This window comes from Notolepis coatsorum (assembly GCF_963971535.1).
Source record: "Notolepis coatsorum genome assembly, chromosome: 9".
NCBI lineage: Eukaryota > Metazoa > Chordata > Actinopteri > Aulopiformes > Paralepididae > Notolepis > Notolepis coatsorum.
In genome coordinates this window covers 147,213,667-147,237,483 of record NC_140173.1, presented here as the reverse complement: position 1 = coordinate 147,237,483, position 23,817 = coordinate 147,213,667, and the positions used below count along the sequence as shown (strand labels likewise).

General features: G+C 40.1%; 1 protein-coding gene across 1 annotated transcript in view; it reads left to right on the top strand.

Moving 5' to 3' along the window:
• Positions 1-4,209: 4,209 nt before the first annotated feature.
• Positions 4,210-23,817, top strand: part of klhdc3 (kelch domain containing 3) — a gene marked incomplete at its 3' end in the record, with an annotated part of 68,159 nt that continues 48,551 nt past the window's right edge. Inside the window, exon 1 of the mRNA XM_084322044.1 lies at positions 4,210-4,281. The remainder of the gene's footprint in view (positions 4,282-23,817) is intronic.

Here is a 23,817-nt window from a genome sequence, read left to right as displayed (position 1 = left end):
TGCACTAATTTGCATATAATTCCAGGACAGAAATCTGAACATTGGATAAAGCCATTTTCAAAATTATAGTTTCATTTTGTTGACATATTAGAGCCAAAGGTTATTACAGAGGGGATTTTGGATATATCTTTTTATCACTCCATAAATCAGAAAATACTCCATTCAGTCCATTTTTATGGTAAAATTCCATATTTCGCCATGTTTTTAGGAATAAAATGTGATATAAATCAGGGTAAGAATGCAATATCAACAAACCCTTCTGTAAATACCTTCAGAAGATAGATATGAATAGAACTGGAAAGGTTTGGTGTATGTGAGTGCTACTGAAGTGGAGATTTCTGGCTCAGAGTATGAGGAAAAACTCTTAAAACTCATTTTTGGGAAAACGCCTTCAAAGTTCTGTATTGTAAAATGCCATACTTTTTTTTTTAAACAGATATTTACAAACACAATACCTAATCAAACCATTAGTAATAGACAACCTAAACACATGCCTGATAACTGAATAATAATAATAATAATAATGATGTTATTGAACTGAACAGAACTACACACAGGCTACAAACAGTGTAGTACAGTGTAGTACCCCCTAATAGGCAAAAAATATTTGAATAGATATCACTATGAAACTTTCCCAATTTGTTATGTACATATAAACTAAGAAAAAATATATTGCAAGTTTTCTGAAATGTATGTTTATATATGCAAATGAGGCACTTCCCCATTAAATATGTGCACATTTATGGATGCAATAAGGCAAAATGATGTAAAATAAACAACTAAATGTGTGTTATTGACGTTTTATTGTCACTAGTTTCATAGAAGACATGTTTAGGAAGCAAAATATAACAAAATCTCAAAATCAACAAAAAAAAGTATATTTGACTATTCACCTGCAGTGTCTCGCCTTAACTGGAAGGCTGACTCGAAACAAGATGTCTAAGAAAAAGAAGAAGACTTCATTGGAGATAGAGTCAGATAGGAGATTGATCGATGACTCGAAGGGGAGTGAGCGGTGGTGGGAGGCGTACAGATCAGTTTATGAGAAGTTTACTTTTAGTGGTTGGCCCCGGCCCATGGAAGAGAATCCGGGGTTTTGGGTGGACGAAGATTTGAACAAGTTCAGTGAGGACTTGATACACAAGTGGAGTTTCGAGGAGTGGGCATTGCTCGTGGAGAGATATCTCGAGGAGGAGAGGAACGACAGCGATGGGGGTGAGAATAGCCAGGGAAAGGGTAAGGGGTCGGGTGGTGACGATGTGGAGTGTAGTGGGGAGGAGAGTGGGGGAGAAGGGTGGACGAAGGTGGAGAAGAAGAGTGAGGTAAGTGAGGGGAAGGGGAGTAAGAGGAAGAAAGAGAGGGGAGATAGCTCGAGTGGGTCAGAGGATGAGGGCAGAGGAAAGGGTTGAATGCAGGGGCGTCCATTTGGTATGGCAAGGTATGGCACTCGCCATACCTTGGCAAATAAAAATGTAATTTTTTTTTTTTTTTTTTACAATTTTTTATGTTGATTTAGAATTCGAATGTCAACATTATGAACGAAGCTTCGAACTATTCGGTACATCCCTAGCATGTTTTGATATTGTCAATTATCTCACTTTTACTAGGTGACTTTTGCTGTGACTAACTGAAATATTCCCAAAAAAAAGGAAAATGAACATAGGGACGTTTTTTGTATCAAAGGGCAGCAGAGACAAGTGATACAGGGACACAGGTAAGGTCTGGCTTAGTGATTATAATAGTGCAGTTCAGCATTCAGTAACCCATACTTTTTGTGAATGTGTTTTTGATACTACATTCTGTTGAACACACACCTCAAAACCGTACCTAAGGAAAATTGGCTCAATTGCAAGAAAAGTAATAGACAGTTATGATATTACATTCTGCATAATTCGTATGCAAAATATTGTGGTTCCCTGCTTTAGTTTGTTGACACATTTCTATACTAAAAATGCTTGTGTAGTCCTGTGTCATACCTAAATGTCATATAACTGAATTGTATAGAAACAACTCATCAAAAGTGACTATTGCACAACTGATTTGACCAAAAAAAGAAACCCCCCCCTTGGGTGCAAGGGGGTGATTTCTGGGATTCCAATTGAGGTCAGCGTAGAGCAGCTGGTGGGAGATTTAAGGAGAGACGTGCGTAATGGGAGAGTTAAGAGTGCAGAAAGGATGAAGAGGGGAGCAGATAGGATAGAGACAGAGACGGTAGTGATTAAGTTTGAAGGTGAGGTTGTTCCAAGTGAGGTGTTTGTAGGGTATATGGTGTATAGGGTTAGGGAGTTTGTTCTGGGTCCTCTGAGGTGTTACAGGTGCCAGGAGTTTGGGCATATAGCCATTACGTCACATGTAGGAAGAAACAGAGGTGTGCTAGGTGTGGCGGGGAGCATGACTATGGGAAGTGTGGAGAGGGAGTGAAGCTGAGGTGTTGTAGTTGTGGAGGGGAGCATAGTGTAGCGTTTAGGGGGTGTGATGAGGTGATGAAGAGGGAGGCTGTGGTTCAGAGAGTGAGAAGGGAGGGTAAGTTATCGTATGCAGAGGCGGCTAGGAGGGTAGGACAGGGAAGTCGAGATAGGGTGCAGGGGTTTGGAGAAGGGCATTTGGCAGAGAGGGTAGAGCAGGAGGAGAGAGAGGGTGTGGGAGGAGAAATTTAGTATTGTGGCCTTCGTGGCAGGGGTAGTTAATACTACGGCAGTGATTAAGGGCAAGAATAAAGATGATTGTTAGGATAGCGGTTCAACATTTGGGCATGGAAGGTCTGAAATGGGAGGAGGTGGTTAGGGAATTGGATAAGGGGGGTGTGAGTGACCAACAAGTCCACAGAATGAGCCCGCAGGGGGCAAGGAGTGTCTTGCAGAGGGGGGCTCAGTCAGGAAGTAGCAGCATTAGCTGCACTCCATTGGACAATGTAGGGGATGAAGGATTCCAGTAGATGGCGGTAAAGTAGAAGGAGAAGAGAACTGCCGGAAATTCACAAGAAGAAGAAGAACCTTCTGTAGTGTGGTAGTGAAAGCATAGATATATAGAACACTAGATAGCTTAAGGCGGAGTCACCAGCGTCACTGAACCGCCGCCATCTTGCCCCAGTCAGCCTTTCTGTTACGTTCTATGGTAGCTGTTGGAGGGTGAGTGATCTGCACAGACAAAAATACTCATAACTCGCTGAAATATTGACGGATTTACAAACGGTTTGGTTTATTACAAACATTATTAACATGGCTATGATTCAAGCGGTTTGTAAAAAAACATCTTTAAAAAAAAACATTTTATAAGTATGCAGTATCATAACTACATCTTTGATGTTTATAGCAAACCAACCTTGATTGATTGATTGAAAACTTTATTAACAGATTGCAGAATGGGTACAGTACAGTACAGCTCAATACATACAATTGTTAAGGGGATGCAGACCAGAGAAAGACTTTCGTCTTGTTTACATCAGGGTCCCCAATTTTCAATTCATCGTAACGACATACAGATAGACAGTACTGCTACATCTATACATTTATGACATACCAGATTTGCAAATACAGTACTGTTTGTGATACGAAAAGAGTCCAGAAAAGAAGTATATACATTTAACGTAGAAACTGTACATTGGAGGAGGTTGGGTAGGAGGGGTGGGTGGGGGACACTGTACAACTGTACAAGCAACACTGTACATTGGAATATTGACAAAACCATACTTGGTAATTTACTGTACATTGGAGGGGGTTGGGTTAGGACATTTACAGGGGCCAGTTTCGAATAGCAGTCTCCCGTAGGTGTTTTTTGAGAGTGTTTTTGAAAGTGGGTAGTGATTCACATTCCTTTACAGCTTTGGGTAGGGCGTTCCACATTGATGTGGCATAATTGCGAAACGTGTTTAGTCCCTTGTTTGAGCCGAATCTGGGTTTAACATGATTTGTGGAGCTCCCTCTGGTGTTGTGATCGTGGTATTCACTGACCTTTGGGAAGTATTTTGACATGTACATGGGTACCTTGCCATGGTACCGTTTGAAAATCGGTAAAGAATTGAGCAACCCATGGTTATTTAAATAGTACATGCACCATAGACATTAATGTTATCAGTAGCTGAGTGTTCTATAGTGTTCTATATATATCTATGACTGAGTGAAAGGGTCAACGCGCCTGTCGATGATTTGCTGCTACGACGCAGCCAGTCACGTGGCTACAACCGTAAACAACACGTCGCGAGACGCGTCACGAGCCGCGTCACGTCGGCAGCAGTGTGTAGCTAACAGCAGCTAGCTCCCACCGACTCTGGCTCTGAAGAAGGTAAACTTTACTACTACTAACTACATTGCCGGTGTTTATACAAATGGGCTCATTAATTTGCGACTCTGTCAAGATTAATAAAACACGGGCAACGTTAGCTATAATAACTGTGGAGGCTTTTGGGTTTTTGTTCGGTTTGCGTTATTAGGTGGGTAACGGTTAGTACTAAGTTAGCTAAGTTAGCTAGTTAGCATCTAAGCTAACACATCATCAACAGCTTCACAGCAAGTTGGGGCTCAAGCTAAGCTAAGCTAGCTGGGGAGCCAGACGAGATGAACCTGCTCTTCTGACTGACACATGATCCGTGAAGTAGTGTCACCACAGACAGTGGTCTTCTTGTGGTTGTTGCTAATGTGTGTGTTGTTCTCTACTGCTGACACACACTGAGTAGCTGGTCGCTGCTAACTGTTAGCTGCTGGGCTACAGAAGAACTCAATGTCACTGTGTTTAGCTGAGCTGTGTGCCATAAGGTGCCCAACGACTTGATTGATTGATTGAAAACTGTATGAACAGATTGCAGAATGGGTACAATACAGTACGGCTCGATACACACAATTGTTAAGGGGATGCAGCAGACCAGAGAAAGACTTTCGTCTTGTTTACATCATCAGGGTCCCCCATTTTCAATTCATCATGACATACAGATAGACAGTACTGCTACATCTATACATTTATGACATACCAGATTTGCAAATACAGTACTGTTTGTGATACAAAAAGAGTCCAGAAAAGAGAGTATATATATTTGACGTGGACACTGTACATTGGAGGAGGTTGGGTGGGGGGGAGACTGTACATTGGAGGTGGTTGGGGGGGCTCCAGTGGCTTTTGTAACCTGTCAGGGAGAGAGACCACATGTATAGCTCCTCATGTTGCTTTTTTCTCGTGAACCAACTCCAAGCTCAGTTGTCTGTTGTTTGCTATCTATTTATTTTGGCTAGTGGTGCTTTCCTGTTGCCCAATGCCCATGTTACTGAACTCTCACCTTTACCCCACACACAGGGTCTATGGTTGGCTGCTGTGGTGGCTCGATACACAGTTTGATTGATTGATTGAACACTTTAATGGACAGATTGCAGAATGGGTACAGTACAGCTCAATACACACACTGTACACACACAATTATGATGCATTGAAAATGGGGGGACCCTGATGTAAACAAGACGCAAGTGTGTGCATTGAGCTGTACTGTATTGTACCCATTCTTCTGCAATCTGTTGATACAATTTTCAATCTATCAATCAAAACACAATTGTTAACACTTTCAGTGCCCAGCAGGGGGCGCACATTTAGTGCTTGAATGCCCACCATCCACTTCAATGTTAGCATTAATATCGCCTAATCTATGTTTTAAATTATGGCTATGTGTCTAATCTGCCCGTCGTTTATCAATGACTCATTTCCAGTCAACATTGTCGAAGCGGATTGTTTTTTTATTGGTTCATTTCCGTGTTATAGCATTTTGAAAAGCCCTCGTTTTCAAGGGAAAAAAAAGATTCCATGATAATCGCCCTGTACTGTAATATTCTAGAACGTTGTCATTTTTCGGCCTATTTATGAATAGTTTTCAAATAAACGCTAGATTATCGATAGTATATGTGTACGTATGCACGCTGGTGCCACGAGCTGAAAATCGATTCTCTTAGTTCCTGATCGCTCTTACAGTCAAACAGCCATATCACATATAGGGGAAAAGCTTATATCTCTGTGAAAACAGGTCTGATTATCCTAAGACTGGTAAAATAGATTCCTTACCTGAGATCAGATGGTATCCAAATGGATTATTCCAATTCCTGATCGCCATTCCAAAAATCGATCCTTTTATTGATCCAACGCGTATACTGTAAAACACATATTACACGCTGTGCTGAGGGTCCACAATGAATCTGATAGGCTCCGGTTACATGCGTGAGAAGTAAAATGTGGATTCCGGAGTTTTTTTTTCTCATCCATTTTCATTGAGTCCAATCCAAAATGGTGCATTACCATCTGGGAGACGATAGGGGGCGCTTTTTCACATCTAAGCGCCTGGCGGGGCAGGTTTACCAACGGTAGACTCTGTTGATGAAATATGAATTCAGATTGCTAATAAAAAAAATTAAACAAGAATCCTCGTGATGGGCATTCAGGGGGCGGGCTGATAACTTGAGATATCTCGTGATGGGCATTCAAAGTTTTAAGGGGATGCAGACCAGAGAAAGTCTTTCGTCTTGTTTACATCACAGGGTCCCCCATTTTCAATTCATAATGATGACAGTAGTGGAAACTGGAAAGCATGCAACACAAGACACTATTGACGTGTTATTGTATCATTTTTGGAGATGTATTTGACATCTTAGGCATGATACACTACCTACCTCATACTATAGTCTACCCATATAACTCTGATAATATGAATAATAGTGCTGTATTTTAGGGCTGGGCGATATGACCAAAAACGTTATCGCGATAAAATTATTCTCATATAACTCGATATCGATAATTATCGTCGATATAATGTCTGTCAAGTTTAATTAACTTATTATGCCCGGCGCCGATACGCGGGCTGACTTGTTTTGCTGCTGTGAATGTCTCGAGAGTCGAGTTGATGTCGTCATCAGTCCGCGCACGTTAGGAGTTAGCCAAAGCAAGCGGAGTATTTCATGACAATGTACTAAAAAATGACCCTAAAATACTCTGTTCCGCCCAATTCATTGCAACGACGTCCACCGTATACCCCACACTACTATAACAGTTACCCTCAGAATTCAAAACACACACCAACTCGGCAGGTAACCTGTGAAATAGCGCAGTGCAAGCTAATTAGCCATAGCCAGCCTCGTTTCCGAGCGGAGTATTTCATGACAATGTACTAAAAAATGACCCTAAAATACTCTGTTCCGCCCAATTCATTGCAACGGCGTCCACCGTATACCCCACACTACTATAACCGTTACCCTCAGAATTCAAAACACACACCAACTCGGCAGGTAACCTGTGAAATAGCGGCGTGCAAGCTAATTAGCCATAGCCAGCCTTGTTTACTGCGTCCTACCTCCGCGCCTCCTTCCGGGTCTCCTTCCGCTATCGGCCATCTCCTTCACTGATTGGTTGTTAGTGCGTGTGTTCATATCCAAGCTTGGAAAATCGATATATCGAAACTTTGCGACCACGTTTCATGTTTATTTCGAGGAAATAATTTATCGCGATAGTTATCGTTATCGTTTTATCGCCCAGCCCTACTGTATTATATATACAGTTATATACATGTATATGTGCCGCATATATATCCATATCTGTCTGAATACACCTGCAGATTATCCTTCTATATACCTACTTATACACCTGCATATAACTCTGTATGATGGCATGTATAATAGTGCTGTATATATATACCATATATAGTTATATATTATATGTACTGCATATATATATATATATATATACAGGGACCGAAACTAAAGCCCGCCGCCCGCCAGGGGCGGTCTGTTTTTACCTTTGGCGCATGACACTTAGAGGGCTGCCCGCCGTGTGGCGTGTAGACGTGTAGTTCATAAGCAGGCCCCTAAAAATATTTGTATGCGAACGGTAAAAATCAATTACGCGCACGCTGTGCGAATACAGATTATAGCCTCTCTCGTCTTTTTTTTCCTCCGCTGCGAGATCGTTAAAAAACTACAAGTCCCACATTGCACTCAAGCCAACGGTCCAATCACAGTAGAGTGAAGTGACTGGTTTCATGGGAAATAAAGCAAATGACCAATCGGAAGCTCTCATTTTTCTTGTTTACTTCCTGAAACTCCGCGATCAGGGCTCTCGTTTTCCGAGACACCAACTTATTATAGTCTCTCTTACCAATAGCAATAGATTTTAGAACACCTAGATTTATCGATAGCAATAGTAATATAACGTTAATGCAACAAAACGAATGCCTTGCTTTGTTAATCATAACGTTGATGCAGTAGCGTATGTCGGTGTGTTGGCTGTAACGGACATGACAATAACATAACGTGTACACATTAAAATTGCGATAATCTATTCTAACATTTTCAAATCGATGCAGTTGAATTTCCCCCTTAGGATCGATGCATTGTTACACCCCTACACCAAAGTCACTGGCCCACTGTGTATCTGTGTGTATAATAACTTGGCTAGCGTTATCAACAGCAGAGGTGGGCAATGGGTCCAGCTGCAGCACCGGAGTGCAAGCGATGTTATGTAATTGGCAGACTCTACTGTCAATCAATGGTCTACCTGACCTGACACGCAAACTCAAACAATGTTTCTGTACTGGAGGTGTGATTGATTGATTGATTGAAAACTTTATTAACAGATTGCAGAATGGGTACAATACAGTACAGCTCAATACACACAATTGTTAAGGGGATGCAGACCAGAGAAAGACTTTCGTCTTGTTTACATCAGGGTCCCCCATTTCAATTATCAGGAAAGTGTACAGTAGGAAAGTGTACAGTATTTCAATAGGCAACCCTGAAAGGATTATTTTTCTAGAAGAGCAACACAGCCAAAACAGACAGTGGAGCTGTTTGCAGATAGCAAGCATTTTGACTTATTGCGTGGTGGCGATGTCTCGCAGATAATACAACTACAAGTATGATTATATAATATATATTTTATTTAAAAAAAATTTGTATATATAAAATATATATTGGCAGGTAAGAAATATGCTTGGCGGGTAGACTCTTCCCATCTACCCGCCACTGGCCGGTGAGTCAAAAAGTAAATTTCGCTCCCTGTATATATATATATATATATATATATATATATATATATATATATATATATATATATATATATATATATATCTGAATATACCTCCAGGCTCCATATAATCCTTCTATACCTACTTATACACCTGCATATAACCCATATAACTGTATGATAGCATGTACAATAATGCTGTATATACTGTAGTGTGTGTATATATATATATATATATATATATATATATATATATATATATATGCAGTACATATAATATATAACTGCACATATATATATATTATTCTTACCGTGTATAATATCTATCTATCCACATCTGTCTGTATATGCCTGCATATAATCCTTTTTACACATCTGTAGATATTATATCTATCTGTAGTACATACCTTACCTACTCTTACTAGTTACGCTGCTGGCGTGCTGGGCACATTTACATTTAGTCATTTAGCTGATTATCCAAAGCGACTTACAAGTTCTGTACGACAAGTCATCAGGAAGGGCACAACTCTATCAGCTGAGCAACAATGTTCATCAAAGTGTTGAGTGCTATAGTGTAGGTTAGTTTATTAGGACAAGTGCATGACAGTAGGGTTAGTTAGGGTTAGATTTTTTTAATTTATTTATAAAAAAATAAAAAGGTCAGTATGACTTTAATACTGCCATAGTGTCTTTATACCTGTATCACTGTACATATTAATACTACAACTCTGTGTACATACATCTGATTAGCACTATACTCAGAGTCAGTAGTACTAATTCATATATTTTATACCCAGTTTAATCACCATACATTGTATATTACTATCGCACTTTACTGCTACCTTTGCACTCTGGTTGGATGCCAAACTTCTTTTCGTTGTACTGTACTTGTGCTGTATGATGACAATACATTTTAATCTAGTCTAACGTTAAAAAAAGAAGGGGGCTGTGTGCACTTTAAAGTCAACCAGGTACAGATAGGCTGAGATCCTAGACAATATTGTTCAAGTACACTCACTAATCGTCCAGTAATACAGGACAGATGAGACTATGTTAGACTGTAAGCTTGGTGTGAGTTTTGTCCCTTTGGTTTGGAATCATTACTTGACACCCAGAGAGTGGGTCTCGGAAAGCAGGTAATCTTGAGGTTGATCCAACTTCCCTGGTTCATATTGTCCAGTTGTTGTTCATAATGAACCAGGTGATATGTATACAAGACATGCAAAAGAACCAAACATTTATATTTAATTTGACAAATTATTTGAAGGTGCATTAACACTTTAACTGCCGGAAGACGCTTTTAGGCGTCCTTCCCCGCCATGCTCAAGTTGCCGAAGACGCCGTAACTCGTCTTTGATATCAATATTTCAAAAATCAGTGATCGGAATCATATTTCCTTTCCGGGGGCCTTAGACACAAGTGTGATCTCCTCTCAATCCTCTAGCGGTTCAAGACCGCCATCTGGTGGCAGATCGAAAAAACGGATGTTACCTTTAACCCGGTAGGACTCACTCCATATGGGGTCCGGGCACTCGCTAGTGTTAGAGAGACTCCGTCTTCACACAGTGAACATCGATCGGTGGAAATAACTCGAAAAAACAACATGATTTGGACGTATATTATTATACAATCTGGAAATGGACCGGATATTTCTATATCCCATAATAGGAAAATGTCTGTTCCACGCTCATCGCCCAACGGCGCGAGGAAGATACGGTAAGATTCAGCGTTATTTTTCAATGTGTACGATACTAACTGCTATGATGAACATTTGACCCACATTAGATGAATGGTATAACGCTGCCCACGGAATTATAAACGATCCCCCGCCCATCCGGTCAACATCAGATGATGTGTAGTAACTTCCAGAAGTACGTCCAGTTGGATTTTTTTATATCGCGCCGATTGCTATCAAACTGTATTTGATCATCACTATAATGCATTTGGGGCTATAAATCACGTTCTGGAGAAAGCTGCAGAAAGAGATGAAAACATACTTATACTTTAGATCATATTTTAGTATGAATATGTGAATGAAAAAGTTTAACGTTGCTACACCCTGAACAATATATATATAGGACATTGAATGGGCCCTAATAATGGCAATTTAGCAATAGAATTAAAAAAGTTATAGCCCTGCAAAGAAGGGGAACTTCTACATAGACAAATAGAGCTGGCAACCTATGGTATATCATGAATTTAGCCTTAGGCAATCAAAGTGTTAACTAAGATCTCTATTGTTACAATTGAGGACCATGTAGACTCGAGCACACACAATTTTGTGGAATTGGCACGTCATTTAGTGGTTGAGTCTACAGACTCTACACGGTCCTCATCCGTCAGGTGTAGGTACAGGATATAGTCGGCTGGCGGATTAGGTTCGGGTTGTAGATGAGTAATAATGGCGCACTTTCTTATGTATCTTTTTATTTGAATGAGCATGCGTGCCTAACGTCAAAACGTCCGAAGATCACTGGCTGGCTGTACGTGGCTTCACGGCGAAATCTGTCATTGAGTGATTAGATTAGATTGTACTTTATTGTCATATTTGCATACAAGCAACGATATTTGGGACTCAAACTTAAGGTGCAGTAGTGGAAGCAATTATAAAATCACAAGTAATAAAAGAGAAACATAAAATACTATACAATAAAACAGTGTTACAATACTGTATATGTCAGCCGGTAGTGGGTGGGTATTGCACTGTGGATATTGCACTTGAGGGGTAGGATGTTGCACAGTGTGGAAGGAGGGATGTTGCATAATAGAGTTCAAGGTGGTGATGGCTCTGGGGAAGAAACTGTCTCTGAGCCTGTTTGTTCTGGCTCCGATGCACCTGTAACGCCTGCCCGCGGGCAACAGGTCCAACAGGTGGAAAGCCAGGGTGTGAGCTGTTTGTTTTTTGCTCTGTTGAGGCAGCGGGAGTGACTGAACTAGCTGATGTGAATTTGGTGAAACGAATGGAATTAATGTAATGGGAAATAAACAATTGGCAGGCGCTATAGTTTGAAGGCAAAACATCTCCACAGGAAGTCTCATTTAAGCTTAATTAAGCGAGCTTGACACAGCTACAGGTTTGACGCTATCGCCGTGAAGCCACGTACTAAGGCTGAGCCCGAATGTTCGAACGTTCGAACGTTCGTTCGTTATGTTAACATTCAAATTCTAAATAAAAATTCGAATTTTTAATTTTTACAAATTTTTCTTTTAATTATAATTTTTTTTTTATGTTTCTTATGTGTCTATTCATTCTGTTTGAACCAATGTGGTTTTTCTTCACAGTTGCAGATAAAGATTAGGCTACACTAATATTATAGTATTAAATATTTTTTTATATTCATTAAAGAAAGTTGATTTAATAAAAAAGAGACTCATTTAATCAGATTAATTACTTTATTCAAATTGAGGATTTAGTTTGAGGATATAAAAAAAAAAAAAAAAAATTATAACTGAATTTATTTTATTTTATAAAACCCTGACGAAGTTCGAATCCCAAAAACAGGCTTCGGGGACAGCCTTAGTACACGTACAGCCAATGGTCTTCGGTACAGCGTGGAAAATGTTATCGCCGTTAAATAGGCACGCATGCGCATTCAAATATCTAAAGTAGGGCTGGGCGATATGGAAAAAAATCATATCGCGATAACGATATGATAATTTTATTTTATTTCTTGATATCGATAATTATCGAATTGTTATAAGTATACATTTTTTTTTTCTTTTAACAGATGTATGTTTATTTTGCAGCAATTCTTTGTCATTGCCGCCATCTTTAGTGTTACATCCCCTCACACTCCAGTTCTCAGGCTGCAGCTGGTTTAAAAGCTAAAGTAAACCGGCTTCTCTGCTGGCTGTGGCTCCAGAGGAGTTGAACAGTTCTGGCTCTGCTAGTTTATTTTCGATCTTTTGGCGCTTTTTTGGTGGACAAACCACCGCACATGTGCACTGTGACTCGTGACTGGAGTCTAGTTCTGCTAGCACACATAGCCTACTGTGTGTACAGACTGTTTCAAAATGTATTTTAAATTAGAAAGCAAACAAAATAAATGGACAAGAGAAAAAGAAATCTGAATTTGGTCAGTATTGTCATTTGGACAAGCACAGCCATTACTTTAAGTTGCAGGCAAGAAAGACAAGTCTGTCCACTGTCTCTGGTTTTAAAACTGCCCTGTTGCAGGTAAAAAAAAAAAAAAAAAGAAAAGATTTTTCGATTTTTTTTTAATTTCGATATCGATTATTAAAATATATCGCGATATTTATCGTTATCGTTATATCGCCCAGCCCTAATCTAAAGTGCGTCATTATTACTCATTTAGGACCCGAACCAGATCTGCCAGCCAACTATATCCTGTACCTACCCCGGCAATGAGGACCATGTAGACTCAACCACGTAACAGCGTGCCTAATTCAATTAAATTGTTTGTGTGGTTGAGTCTACACTGTCCTCGTTTCAAATAATCAACATCTTCATGCGTTTTTTTTGGTGTTATCCGGCTAACTGGGTGATCTGGCTAACGTTGCCCCTCAGCTGATATTAGTGGTAAAGAAAGCAAAACAGCTTTTTAATTTTTTTCAGATTGTATCTTTTATTAACCCACTTTAATCTTAATATATTCGTACATGTTATGCAGGCTATCATGACTTGTTATTACGTCTTTTAAATAGCTTTCTTTGCCTTGTTTGTTAAGCGCATTGCATTGCAGCTGTGTAGGGTAATTATGCTATAAGCCTATACATAAATTTGTGATTGATTGGTTGACTGTATAAAGGTTGTCGAGGCAGACGCTGGACATCTAACCGTAGCGGGCACCTGTCTGCTGCTCTCGAGAGATCTGTGCACTTAAAATAGAGAGGTGTGTGTTTAAATAGGCCCCCTGAGAGTTTATTTTTAAGAGCAAGGCAAAGGTTAGAGGTCAGTGAAACAGTGACTCACTGACGGGGGCGAGAGTGAGTATCGGCGTCACCACGTTCAGACTTTGTCTTTTTTTTGTGAGGTGGGTTTACTAGCTAGCTATTAGCTAATGTTTCCCAGCTATTTGGTATTTAATCATGGCTCGTTGTGTACTGGACTCTAGTAAGAGATAAGAGACACTTCAATTATCTCAGGGGGGGGGGGGGGGGGGGGTTGTATTATTTTCACAGCAGCCTACATGTAGCAAGGCTGGGTATCGTTTGAACTTTTTCGACCAGGGATTCGATACTGATGATACCAAAATTATACTTACTTTACTAATTCAGGGTATCTGCTGGGTATTATTTAAAAGTCTTACATTCATAATTCTCAATTTAAGGCCTTAAAAGGTATTAAAATGTCTTGAATTTAATTTGCACAGGTATAAAAAAAAAAAATAATGTGGGGGTCAGTTCAACGGTCATGAAAGTATCGTCATGAAATTTGTATTTTGTATTTATTTATTTATTTATTTATTTATTTATTTATTTATTTATTTATTTATTTATTAACACATAAATAGTTAAACAAAAGGAAACAAAATACATAACCATATTGTGTAGAAGAAGTTTAGAAGGCTAGAGGCTTATAGAGAACTTCCCCTATTTTGTAAAATAAAATATACATATTGTTAAAAAAAAGACCAGTAATACATTCAAAAGATATGTGTAAATACAAACATACATACTAGGGATAGTGTTTCCAACAGGATTTTCAGAGACTATGGGGGGTGCACCTCCGACCCTCTAGGGGGGTCCGGGGACATGCCCCCCCCCCGGAACTTGTTTTTTTTGGTAATTTTCTTTTCTTTTTCTGTTTCTGATTTCTCAGATTTTCTCCCCGTCCCAATTAGTCGTTGTGCCAATTCCCCCCCTCCCCTACCTGGCTGCTGTATGCATGTTCTCCTACGAGTCGGTACAAGGGCGTCCCGAGTCGATCGCACGCTTCCTCCGAGACGTGCGCCGACAGCCAGTGACGTCTTTTCACTTGGCAGCGAGGACTCTCATTGGTGAAGTGTAACGCGTGGGAGGGCACGCTATCTCCACCAAGTCCTGCCCCGCTTAGCAAGCGCCGAGACCTGACCTGTAGGCGTCGCTGTCCACAACGCCAGATTCCCACCCGCCAGCTTCCCCACCCCCTAATACTGCCAATTATATTAGTGTGAACGGCCAGCCAAGCTGGTGGCAACGCCGAGAGCTGGGCTCGAACCCAGCATCTTCTGCATTGGTGATGAGCGCAATCTCCGCTACGCCACCTGACCGCCTTTTTGGTACATTTTAAAGTTAAATGCATCAATCTGGTGCACTTTGAGATCAAAATAAAGAGGCTAGATCTATGACGAACTTTGTGCTCAAAACACAAAATCGACTAGACTAGTGCTTCCCAATCCTCTCCTCAAAGCACCCCAGCCGTTCAATGTATTTGTTAAATTCCACCACCAGCACACCTGATTCAACTTAACAAGCCCTTTATTAGTTGAATCAGGTGTGCTGGTGGTGGAATTTAACAAATACATGGTACGGCTGGGGTGTCTCGAGGAGAGGTTTGGGAACCACTGGACTAGAGCAGACATTTGAGCCATCAAAGAAATTAAGCAAAAGTGGTTACCTGTTATATTTTTTTAGAAAATAAAAAAATATGGTGGATTACTATTACGACTACTACCACTGCCAATACTACTGATACATCCCTATTGGCAAACTTTATATTAAAAAAAATAGTAAAAAATAAAAATATTATTATTATTATTCTTTTTTAATACAAAAAAACGTTGGTTCATTATACAACTGGCGGGACTATTTTAGACTGTGGGGGGCCGCCACAGTCTAGGTAATTAATGGGAAACACTGAGGGACGAGTTAGAATATTCTAATTTTGGAATAGTCGTGCCAGTCTCCACATTCGATTTTCATGTCTGAGTCGAAAAAAATATATTGTATATAATATATATATATTTTTTTATTGAAGCAAACCATTCTTATTTAATAAATTTTTATATTTAGAGGCAGCCTAATTTTAATAGCGTAATTGATCTAAAAGATGCACATGCTACTGTTTCTGTTTGTTTATTAAAACCGGTTGATGCAATGCTGTTATTATAGGGTACGATGGTGAATGGTGTCATTTTGATTTATTGTCGGTCAGTGTCGATCCTTGAGCAAGACACTTAACCCCTAATTGCTCCCGATGAGCAGGTTGGCCCCTTGCATGGTTGCCTCCGCCGTTGGTGTGAATGTGTGAGTGAACGGGTAAAATGTGAATAACAAATTGTAAAGCGCTTTGGATAAAAGCGCTATATAAAAAAAGCAGCCATTTACATACATGCATATATACTGCGTACATAATAATACATAACCACCTACCTACACACCCACATAACCAAATGCATACATGCATGTATATTATAGACCTATTTATCTATCTACTGCTTTTTGGATATGAGATTTCTTTTGTAGTTTGCTTAAAAAATAAGCAGAGATGGAGATTTTTTTCAGCATTGGATCAGCAGCATTCCAAAGTATTAAGTTTTTCTCTAAGTAGTAGCCTATAAAAAAAGGTCTTAAAAAGTCTTAAATGTATCTTGTTGAAACCCGCAGATACCCTGTAATTTATGTGCCGTGTGCTGCTGTGTCAGCCAATCAGAGGCGTTGTTACATTTAGGACGATGGCTTGTTGTGGTTGAACAGAAAGAAATGTTATATCTTGGTACAAACATGCTGATTGGCTCCCTGACACTGATGACATTAACTACCACATTTTGATACCACAGCATTTTTTGATACTCAATAGTATTGAAGCAATTCGATCAATACCTTAAAAGTATAGAATTTCCTTACTAAGTAACAGGCCTAAATGTTTGTTTACCGTGGTGCATGGACTGCAGACCTTTTCATAGATGCGTTTCTTGGCTGATATGACTATAGGAGGAGGAGTAACCTAAGCGTGACTCTTGGCTGGTCAGATCGATTAAACCAAAAACCTGCTACAGCTTAAAGCCTACAACATGGTGGGTCTCTGCTGCAGGGTATTAAAAAGTCTGAAATTCATAATTCCCAATTTAAGGCCTTTAAAAGGTATTGAACAGTTTTGGGGGGGGGGGGGGGGGGCAGTCTGGCTGTCGGGAGATTAAATAATATTACATTAGGCTATATGAAATGTTTTTCTATTCAAGTCGTTGTTTTTTTGCGAGGCTACCGGGAGCTTGGTGCGTCTGGCGATAGCTTATATATGGTATTAAATTGGTATTAAATTGAGCTCTTAAGTGGTATTAAAAAGGTCTTAAATCTAACCTGTTGTAACCTGCAGAAAACGCTGTACGAGTAGCCTAATGCAAGGGTGAGGAAGACCTTCTTGATGAAGTTCAAACTCTACTCCCTGCAATAAATAGTGTTGCACGTGTTTTGATGATCTTTTAAAGTGCAGGAGCGATGGAGAGAGAGAGAGCGATGGAGGTGAATGATCTACGTTTATTGTCGGCAGAGAGAAGAGCAGCTCGAGGTTCAGTTGCAGAGGGTCTCTCCGGCTCTGCCTCTCGCTCATACTGCTAGTCAGTTTACTAACCTGCTGTCAGAGGTCTCCGACTCTGCCTCATACTGCTAGTCAGTTTACTAACCTGCTGTCAGAGGTCTCCGGCTCTGCCTCATACTGCTAGTCAGTTTACTAACCTGCTGTCAGAGGTCTCGACTCTGCCTCATACTGCTAGTCAGTTTACTAACCTGCTGTCAGAGGTCTCGACTCTGCCTCATACTGCTAGTCAGTTTACTAACCTGCTGTCAGAGGTCTCGACTCTGCCTCATACTGCTAGTCAGTTCTAACCTGCTGTCAGAGGTCTCCGGCTCTGCCTCATACTGCTAGTAGAGCTGTTTCCCCGAAGCCTGTTTTTGGGCTTCGAACTTCGTCAGGGTTTATTCGAACGGACGTTCGAACCTTTGTTTTTAATAATTATTAAAAATATTTTATAATTTTTTATTTTAAACTTTTTAAACCTTACGTTTTTTTTGTATTAATAAATATCCTCAAACTAAATCCTCAATTTGAATAAAGTCATTAATCTGATTAAATTAGTATTTTATTTTTTATTTATGCTAGTCAGTTCAGTAACCTGCTCACACACACACATGTGCATTCAGTTAAGTTGGAATATGACTGTAATACAAACAGTTCAGTTTGTCAGGTACATACAACACAGATTACAGTGTTGACATCTGTCTGCTTGAGAAAATACCATGTTCTGCAATAAAAATGATTGAAGTGAGACGAACAGACTGAAAACTTTATTTTATTAGATAAAACATGTTGACAAAGTTTTACTTTGCAGTTGAAAAAAGGTAATCAATCGCAATATATATCGCAATACTCAGCATATCGCAATATATTTATTTAGTATCGCAATACTATCGTATCGTGAGGCCTCTGGTGATTCCCACCCCTAGTGGAGGTCAGGGGAACCACTAGAGGCCCCACATGATGCCATATCTTCACATACTAACTAGAGTCACAATAATATTATAATATTGCAATATATTGTGTAAGGGATAATGTATAGCTACGAGGTCATTGTCGCAAAATAATTGACCGACACAGAGTTTAAAATACCGAGCCGCCTCGGCGAGGTGTTTTAAACGTCAGTGAAGGTCAATTATTTTGCGACAATGATCGAGTATAGCTATACATTATCCCGCTTATTACATGGCTAACTTACTAACAATATACCTAATTCATTTTACATCGACTCGCAACACTGGTTCTGGCTCCGCTGAGTGCTCGTCGCTCCGCCCCCCAGCAGCTTCCCCGGCAGCCGGCAGTGTCTGATTGCACTGGGGTGGGCTTGATTGCGAACAGCTGCGCACAGCGGTCATTATTGTCCCACAGCGGTCATTATTGTGTAATATCGGACCTCTGACGCGCGCTATTGACCAATCACAAGCAAGCATTTCGGTGAATGTGAAAACGCCATGTAATAATGTGATTTATTACCTTTAATATTGCCATTTAATATTGCGTATACATTTTAGAATGTGTATATATATACATTTAAACTAAATAAGACTCGTGCACATCTGGTTGGACCCCGACTGGAGGTGCAGGTCAGCGCAAGAGAGATATATAAAAACTAAAAGGAGAATACCTTCAAGGGAAAGAAGGGACCGCACACTCCTCAGGACTGGTTTTTGCTTTTTTATTGTTGCAGTTGCACAACGCGTTTCGCTGTCTGCTTCCTCAGCCTGAGGCTGCTTCCTCAGCCTGAGGAAGCAGTGTGGAGGAGTGTGCGGTCCCTTCTTTCCCTTGAAGGTATTCTCCTTTTAGTTTTTGTATATATATTAGGGCTGACCTTCGAATTTCTTTTTGGCAATCGAAGCTTCGGGGCCGAGCTTTGATTTTAATTCGAAGCTTCGAATTAATTTCTTTTTTTTATTAATTAACATTTTTTTTTTTTTTTTTTTTTTATCTTATGTTGTGGGACTTGTACAGCACTTTGGTAAACTTTGTTGTTTTTAAATGTGCTCTATAAATAAAGTGGATTGGATTAATGAATTAAGTAGCCCCTTTCGTGACTGTGACACAGCCAACACGGCTGTGTGATTTAATTCAAGGTGGATCGCTGTTGTCGTTTGAACAACTTCAGATTTCATGGGAACTACCAATCCCCCAAATCAAGAATGTTTAAGATGAATGAAGTAAGATTTTGATTATTTGAAATATGGCCTGTGTAGACTAAACTATGCACAGAATTATGTCAGTCTACAAGGTCCGGCAATGTAGACCTTGTAGACTCTACTACAGACCAATTATCAGTGAATGTTCATGCATTTTTAAGAAGGGCTACTTCCACAAAAAAACAAAGAACTCACCAAAACATCTCAGTAGCACCTTATCTAAATGTTCTATTTCATATATGGAGATTCATATTTATTTATGTATTGCATGCATTTCTACATTTTATTTCCTATTTTGTTTATTCATCCCAGTATCTTTCTTTCTTATGTGTGGAATTCTACAAGGCATTTACATTCACATTTACATTTAGTCATTTAGCTGACTCTTTTATCCAAAGCGACTTACAAGTTCTGTACGACAGGTCATCAGGAAGGATACAACTCTATCAGCTGAGTATGATAACAATATTCATCAAAGTGTTGCGTGTTACAGTGTAGGTTAGTTTATTAGGACAAGTGCAGCATGACAGTAAGGTTAGTTAGGGTTAGATTTTTTTAATTAAATTTTTTTAATTTGATTTCAGATAATGGTTGAAGAAGTGCGTCTTTAGTCGACGGCGAAAGATTGGACGGGATTCGGCTGTCCTAACTGGGGTGGGTAGTTCATTCCACCATTGTGGGGCAAGGACTGAGAATAGGCGTGTAGGTGGTGTATATGTGTTTGAGGATTGTAACTGAGGGGTACAATTCCCTGACTGTATTAATCAAGTATTGATATCATTAAATCACTACCGTCTTGTACATTACTGGCCAATACCGTACAAAGGTATATTAGATGACAACACTTCCACAATAACAGGTTTCCACTCAAAATCAAAATAGTATTACATTATATACTTTGTTCACTTTAGATGCGCTTATAAGGCAAAGAATGTGCAGGCAAATCAATAATGAATATGAAGTAATTAGATCTAGGGATATTCTGGGAAAGGGGTGTACTACCGGTTGTAAGCCAGCAGGGGGGGGCAAAGCTCTATGCAAGTCAATGGTTCACGGAGGCGATATCACCCCTGGGTCAGCGGGGAATGCAGCCTGGTCCCAGGGTGCGTGCCGCGTAGGTGAAAGCCGTGGAGTCTCTGGTACGACAGAGACGGGCTTGAGTGATGTCTTCACGGGCAGGTGTAGATCCCACAGTAGCAGCGGGGTAGGCGGTTCTCTGCTCCAGCAGCTTGGTCAAAGCAATGAAGAATAATAATCCTTGCCGGGAAGTGGCACCGCTGGCGGGGTGTAAATCCTCCGTGGTGCGCGGTAGTCCACGGTTGAACTTGACGTTACTATCCTTATTAGCACGCGGTAATAAGTGCTCTATTGTAGACACACAATTACTCACTTCACGTGGTCTTTGACTCGTAATGAAGGCTTTACTAATAAATAGAGAACGATACGTTAAACCAACGTACTAGGATAACACGAGGCTCTATCTTGGGGCAATGCGAGCCCTACTCTGCACCACACGTTGCGTAGTGGGTGAGGCTTTACTCGGTAACTGAACCAGACTGAACTGAAGGCGAACTGAAGAGGAAGTTCTGTATTTGCTGGTCATATTTATACGTACGGTGGACAAATAGTGCCATTCGTACCTCGGTAGCCGTATTCATGGGCAGAAGCTGGGCATGTACAGACATATCTCGTCGGTACCTTTGAAGTCAGCTCTAGGGCAGGGCTGTACGTTAACTTTTTTTGCACATAGCACTGGTGCTACAGAGGTTGATAGTTTTGTAGCACAGGCCAAAATCTTGTAGCACAAGTATAAAACGTGTTATATTTGTAACAGTCACAAATGTGCCTATTGTATTTGTGTTATTTAGTTGCAGTGCCATGTTTGGCTGTCATTTAGTATATCGCCATGTGTTATTATTACTATGATACTCTCATATGCTATTTTCAATTAATATCATAAACAACATAAGGAATATTAGCATAATTTTGAGTGGACTGAAGGAATGAGTCAGCGTTAATAGTTTTAAATGCAAATAATTTATTGAAACATAGAAGTGGGGTCGGTTGGGACACACACACACACACACACACACACAATGGGGGACCCTGATGTAAACAAGACAAACGTCTTTCTCAGGTCTGCATCCCCTTAACAATTGTGTGTATTGAGCCGTACTGTACCCATTCTGCAATCTGTTAAATAAAGTTTTCATTCATTCATTCACACACACTGTTTCAACTCACCACCCCCGCATCATATTGTAGTCTAGTCTGTCTTCAAACTTCCACTCCTCTCGAAACTTGTTTATTTGAATATCAACATTATCTGTCCATCCTCAGTTTACTATAATATACTCCTGTCCTGACTAGTGACTTCATCATCTTTCCAAACGCACGCACGCACACACACACAGGGAAGGGGAGAGAGTGCCCCCCCCATTTCCCAGTCCACACTGTGTCTGCTGGCTCTGCCTGTGATCAGGATTAGCTTGTTAGCTTGCTAACGTTGTAGTGATTGTAATGGTACATAAACGTTAATTTCGGGCGATGTGCGCATAAAGGAATGGCGACGGTGCAAAGCATGTAGATGCATTTGACCCGTTGCGAGAAAAAAAACCCACCACGGACTTATTTCGGGACGTGTAGGCGCACTGCTGTGTTAATGCAGCAACCGACCAACGCGCTGCTCTGCTTGCAGAAGGCGCACGGATAGGGCGGATATGACTCGTCGAGTTGTCACAAGAGTTTTTTCAAAATAAGATTATCATATGCACCTGAACGTTGCTAGCTTTCGGAGCCTAGCTGGAGCTGCGCGTGGGCAGAAATGAGACCCGCTACAGGATTTTCAAAATAAGAGTATCTATATGAACCGAATCCCTATCGCACCAGTGCTACTGAAGTAAATCCATCCATCGCACAGACCGCTGTTGCTGTAGCACGTGCGATATATATCTCGCACTGTACAGGCCTGCTCTAGGGGGTAAGGCATTGGCGCCAGGGGATCGCTTCCAATAGGAGAACGAATATTATGGTCTGTCCTGTAGACTAAAGGGACATTCCGTATATATGTACAAAGAATATACAAGGGATATCAAACGATATACAAATATTATACATGGGATCTCAGGCAATAAATATATATATTCGGTTTAATCTGACCCTTTGTAACAAGGATGATATCCTTCAAACAGGCAATAGTGATGATATAATTTGGGCAGTGCTGAGCTGAGTTACTTTCCTCCAGTGTATTTGTCCCCCGGCCCCACCCAATGGCCCCATGCACACACATACATACACACACACACACCGAAGTAAAAAGAAAAAGAAAAAAGAAAATGTTGAAAAAAAAAAGTTGAATTTTTTTTTTGAAAATTTATTTTTAATTAAAAATTTTTTAAACTTTGATTTTTTTTTTATGTTCGAAGCTTGTGCCATCGAACGAAGCTTCGAAGTATTTAAGACAGCCCTAATATATATACATATACATATCTCAGAATATATATCCCTGACTGTATTTTATTGTTATTCGTGATTTCAGATTTTTGACTATACTTAAATGTTTACTGTGGGCGATCTGTAGTGCTGAATTTCCCCCAGGATCAATAAAGTACTTCTATTCTATATCGGCATGCTAAATATCACAATATACAGCTGTATTGATCCCCCCCCCCCCCACCCCTATAACTTAATAGGGGTCCACAATGACCACAGTGAGATGTATCCTAGCCTAAGTAGCATGGAGGTGAAATCTGAGCCATTCTGTTTCACACAGGCGGTTATTGTGTTGTTTGTGGTGGAAGCAGGCAGGCCAGTATGAAGCAAACAGCGGAAAAGGACTCATGTCGTCACAATACTGGAACCTCTAACTTCCATACAATACCTTGAAAGATATTGATATTCTATACCATTCTTGATAACCACAGGGGGCCCTGTTCAATTTCTTACTGAGTTTGCAGGGTTAGGGTTCGCTTGTCACAAAATAAACGACTTGACTTGATTGCGTGGTATTATGTTATCTCATCATCACATTCGTTAACCCGGCACTCTTTGGGTTCCTTGAATGCGTTTTTGCGTTTCTGTCGGCGATCATCATTGGTCTGCATGGTTTTAAAATACAGCTCAAAACATACCTTTTTAAACTAGCTTTTAAATGAATTCATTTCTTTATTTTATTGTCTTATTTTTCTTTATTTCTATAATTTTTACATACATATTTTATTATCGTTT